Source organism: Arachis duranensis, chromosome 2 (genome assembly GCF_000817695.3).
Source record: "Arachis duranensis cultivar V14167 chromosome 2, aradu.V14167.gnm2.J7QH, whole genome shotgun sequence".
Lineage (NCBI taxonomy): Eukaryota > Viridiplantae > Streptophyta > Magnoliopsida > Fabales > Fabaceae > Arachis > Arachis duranensis.
The window spans coordinates 53251109-53257022 of record NC_029773.3 but is presented as its reverse complement, the minus strand read 5'-3'; positions in this window follow the sequence as shown (position 1 = coordinate 53257022).

Here is a 5914-nt window from a genome sequence, read left to right as displayed (position 1 = left end):
ATGGAAAGGAGTAAGAAGGATCGGATGAATGTAATAAGAAAGTAGAAATTCGAGAGGAGCATAGCATCTCCATACGCCTATCTGAAATTCCCACCATTAATTTACATAAGTATTTCTATTTTAGTTTATTTATCTTTATTTTCTATTTATTCCATTAATCAAATTTAAACCAATAATCCAATTATACTTGAATCCACCTGACTGAGATTTACAAGTGACCATAGCTTGCTTCATACCAACAATTTCTGTGGGATCGACCCTTACTCACGTAAGGTTTATTACTTGGACGACCCAGTACACTTGCTGGTTAGTTGAACGGAGTTGTGTCCACACATAAGTGCCATAATAATGATTCCATACAACAACAAAGAATACTACATTGATGTGATCACAATTTCGTCCACCACGCTTATTTGAAATTCCCACCAGTGAATTACATAAGTATCTCTATCTTTATTTTATGCTTTATTTATCTTTATATTCGAAAACCATTATAACCATTAGAATCCTCCGGACTGAGATTTACAAGATGACCATAGCTTGCTTTATACCAACAATCTCTGTGGGATCGACCCTTACTCCTGTAAGGTTTATTACTTGGACGACCGAGTGCACTTGCAGGTTAGTTGTGCGAAGTTGTGAAGAATGTGTGTGAACCATAGTATTGTGCACCAAGTTTTTGGAGCTATTGCTAGGAATTGTTCGAGTTGTGAAAAGTATGCGTCACAATTTTTCCTACCAAGTTTTGGTGCCGTTGCCGGGGATTGTTTAAGTTTGGACAACTGACGGTTCATCTTGTTGTTCAGATTAGATAATTTTCTTTTCAAAAAGTTTTCAAAAATCTTTCAAAAAATTTTTATTTGTTTTCATTTTTCCAAAAAAAATATTAATTTTCGAAAAATCCAATAAATTTTTTAGAATCATAAAAACCAAAAATATTTTGTGTTTCTTGTTTGAATCAAGTGTCAATTTTTAAGTTTGGTGTCAATTGCATGTTTTTAAAATTTGTTCATTTTTTTTCGAAAAAATTCATGCATTGCATTCTTCATGATCTTCAAGTTGTTCTTGTCAAGTCTTGTTTGATCTTTTAATTTTCTTGTTTTCTGTTTTTTGTTATTTTTCATATGCATTTTTGCATCCATGGTGTCTAAGCATTAAAAATTTCTAAGTTTGGTGTCTTACATGTTTTTCTTTTCTTGAAAATTTTCAAAAATAAGTCTTGATGTTCATCATAATCCTCAAAGTATTCTTGGTGTTCATCTTGACATTCATAGTGTTCTTGCATGCATCATGTGTTTTGATTCATAATTTTTATGTTATGAGTCATTTAGTTGTTTTTCTCTCTCTTTATTAAAAATTCAAAAAATTCAAAAAAATATCTTTTCCTCGTTTTACTCATAAATTTTGAAATTTTTGGGTTGACTTAGTCAAAAATTTTTAAAATAAGTTGTTTCTTGTTAGTTAAGTCAAGATTTCAATTTTAAAAATCTTATCTTTTCAAAAATCAAATCTTTTTCATTTTTCTTTTGTATTTTCGAAATTTTTTTTCAATTTGATTTTCAAAATCTTTTTCTTAATTTTATTTCATAATTTTCAAAAACTTTATTAACAATTAATGTGATTGATTCAAAAATTTGAAGTTTGTTACTTTCTTGTTAAGAAATGTTCAATCTTAAAATTCTAGAATCATATCTTTTAGTTTCTTGTTAGTCAAGTAATCCATTTTAATTTTTAAAATCAAATCTTTTTAATTTCCTTTTCAAATCTTTTTCAAAACAAATCTCAATCTTATCTTTTCAATCATATCTTTTTTCAAAATCAATTTCAAAAATCTTTTCTAACTCCTTATCTTTTCAAAATTGATTTTCAAATCTTTTTCAACTAACTAATTGACTTTTTGTTTGTTTTACTATTTCTTATCTTTTTCAAAACCACCTAACTACTTTCCTCTCTCTAATTTTCGAAAATCACCTCCTTCTTTTCCAAAAATCTTTTTATTTAACTAATTGTTTTAAATTTTAATTTTACTCCTTTTTATAAATTCAAATTTTAACTTTAATTTTAAATAAAAGCAAAAATATTTTTCTTTTATTTTAGTTAATTTTCAAAAATTCCTCTCTCTCATCTTCTTCTATTGATTTATTTATCTACTAACACTTCTCTTCTACTCAAAATTCGAACCCTCTTCTCCCCTCTACCTGTGTTCGGATTTTCTTCTTATTTTCTTCTACTCACAAAAAGGAATCTCTCTACTGTGGTTAAGAGGATCCCTATTATTATTTTCTGTTCCCTTCTTTTTCATATGAGCAGGAGCAAGGACAAGAACATTCTTGTTGAAGCAGATCCTGAACCTGAAAGGACTCTGAAGAAGAAACTAATAGAAGCTAAAATACAACAATTCAGAAAAAACCTTATAGAAATTTTCGAAAAAGAAGAGGAGATGGCAGCCAAAAATAATGACAACAATAATAATGCAAGGAGGATGCTTGGTGATTATACTACACCTACTTCCAATTTTTATGGAAGAAGCATCTCAATCCCTACCATTGGAGCAAACAATTTTGAGCTGAAGCCTCAACTAGTTGCTCTAATGCAATAGAACTGCAAGTTTTATGGACTTCCATCAGAAGATCCCTACCAGTTTTTAACTGAGTTCTTGCAGATCTATGATACTGGTAAGACTAATGGAGTAGATCCTAAAGTCTATAGGCTCATGCTTTTCCCTTTTGTTGTAAGAGACAGAGCTACAACATGGTTGGACTCACAACCTAAAGATAGCCTGGAGTCTTGGGATAAGTTGGTCACGCCTTCTTGGCCAAGTTCTTTCCTCCTCAAAAGCTGAGCAAGCTTAGAGTGGATGTTCAGACCTTCAGGTAAAAAGATGGTGAATCCCTCTATGATGCTTGGGAAAGATACAAGCAGTTGACCAAAAAGTGTCCTTCTGACATGCTTTCAGAGTGGATCATTTTGGATATATTCTATGATGGTCTATCTGAGTTCTCTAAGATGTCACTAGACCATTCTGCAGGTGGATCCATTCATTTAAAGAAAACGCCTGTAGAAGCTCAAGAACTCATTGACATGGTTGCGAATAACCAATTCATGTACACCTCTGAGAGGAATCCTGTGAGTAATGAGATGCCTCGGAAGAAGGGAGTTCTTGAAATTGATGCTCTGAATTCCATACTGGCCCAGAACAAAATATTGACCTAACAAGTCAATATGATATCTCAGAGTCTGAATGGATTGCAAAATGCATCCAACAGTACTAAAGAAGCATCTTCTGAAGAAGAAGCTTATGATCCTGAGAACCCTACAATGGCAAAGGTGAATTACATGGGTGAAGCCTATGGAAACACGTATAATCCCTCATGGAGAAATAATCCAAATTTCTCATGGAATGATCAACAAATCCTCAACAAGGCTTTAATAATGGTGGAAGAAACAAGTTTAGCAATAGCAAGGCTTTTCCATCATCTTTTTAGCAAGAGACAGAGAATTCTGAGCAGATCTCCTCTAGCTTAGCAAACATAGTCTCTGATCTATCTAAGGCCACTTTAAGTTTCATGAATGAAACAAGGTCCTCCATTAGAAACTTGGAGGCATAAGTGGGTCAGCTGAGTAAGAAAATCACTGAAACTCCTCCTAGTACTCTCCCAAGCAATACAAAAGAGAATCCAAAAAGAGAGTGCAAGGCCATTGATATAATCAAAATGGCCGAATCCAAAGAGGAACGGGAGGATGTGAATCCTAATGAGGAAGACCTAATGGGACGTTCTCCAGACAGAAAGGAGTTCCTTATTGAGGACCTAAAGGAATCTGAGGCTCATATAGAGACCATAGAGATTCCATTAAACTTTCTTCTACCATTCATGAGCTCTGAGAACTATTCTTCCTCTGAAGAGGATGAAGATGTAACTGAAGAGCAAGTTTCTCAATATCTATGAGCCATTATGAAGATGAATGCCAAGTTGTTTGGTAATGAGACTTGGGAATATGAACATCCCTTGCTCATTAGTGAACTAAATACATGGGTTCAACAAACTTTACCTCAAAAGAAACAAGATCCTGGTAAATTCTTAATACCCTGTACCATAGGCACCATGACCTTTGAGAAGGCTCTTTGTGACCTAGGGTCAGGTATAAATCTTATGCCACTCTCTGTAATGGAGAAACTGGGGATTTTTGAGGTACAAGCTTGCAAGAATCTCATTAAAAATAGCAGACAAGTCAATAAAACAAGCTTATGGATTGGTAGAGGACGTGTTAGTGAAGGTTAAAGGCCTTTACATCCCTGCTGATTTCATAATCCTAGACACTGGGAAGGATGAGGATGAATGCATCATCCTTGGAAGACCCTTCCTAGCCACAGCAGGAGCTGTGATTGATGTTGACAAAGGAGAGCTAGTCCTTCAATTGAATGGGGACTACCTTGTGTTTAAAGCTCAAGGATCTTCCTCTGTAACCATGGAGAGGAAGCATGAAAAGCTTCTTTCAATACAGAGTCAAATAAAGCCCCCACAATCAAACTCTAAGTTTGGTGTTGGGAGGCCACAACCAAACTCTAAGTTTGGTGTTGAGAAGCCCCCACATTCAAACTCTAAGTTTGGTGTTGGGAGGCTCTCATCATGCTCTGAACATCTGTAAAGCTCCATAAGATCTCACTGTCAAGATATTGACATTAAAGAAGCGCTTATTGGGAGGCAACCCAATTTTTATTTATCTATATTTCTATTGTTCTTTTATGTTTTATTAGGTTTATGATCATGTGGAGTCACAAAACAATTACAAAAATTAAAAACAGAATAAAAAATAGCAGAAAAAAAGCACACCCTGGAGGAAGAGCTATCTGGCATTTAAACGCCAGAAACAAGCATCTGTCTGGCATTTAACGCCAGAAACAAGCACCAAGCTGATGTTTAACGCCAGAAACAAGCATCAAATTGGTGTTAAATGCCAGAAACAGTCTACATTTGGGCGTTTAACGCCAGAAACAAGCTGCAGTCTGGCGTTATACGCCAGGATTGCATACAGAGGGCATTTTACATGCCTAAAAGATGCAGGGATGAGAAATCCTTGACACCTCAAGATCTGTGGACCCCACAAGATCACCTCAGGATCTGTGGACCCCACAGGATCCCCATCTACCCAACTTCTCTCTTTTTCACATAATCTAATAACACTATACCCTTCACCAATCACCTCAATCTCTCTTTCCCATTACCCCTTCACCAATCACATCCATCCACTCTTCCCCATAAACCCCAACTACCTTCAAATTCAAAATCTCTTTCCCACCCAAACCCACCCTAAATGATCGATCCCAAACCCCTCTTCCTCCACTATATAAACCCCTCCATCCCTCTTTATTTTCATACAATACTACCCTCTCTTCTCCCCCTTAGCCGAAACCCACACCTCTCTCCCTCTCCTCCATATCTTCTTCTTCTTCTTCTATTCTTTCTTCTTTTGCTCGAGGGCGAGCAACATTCTAAGTTTGGGGTGGTAAAAGCATAGCTTTTTTGTTTTTCCATAACCATTGATGGCACCTAAGGCCAGAGAAACCTCAAGAAAGAGGAAAGGGAAGGCAATTGCTTCCACCTCTGAGTCATGGGAGATGGAGAGATTCATCTCAAAAGCACATCAAGACCACTTCTATGAAGTTGTGGCCAAGAAAAAGGTGATCCCTGAGGTCCCTTTTAAGCTCAAAAAGGGCGAATATTCGGAGATCCGACAAGAGATTAAAAGAAGAGGATGGGAATTTCTCTCCAATCCCATTCAATAAGTCAGAATCTTAACGATTCAAGAGTTCTATGCAAGCGCATGGATCACTAGGAACCATAATCAAAGCATGAACCCAAACCCAAAGAATTGGCTTACAATGGTTCGAGGGAAATGCTTAGATTACAGTCCG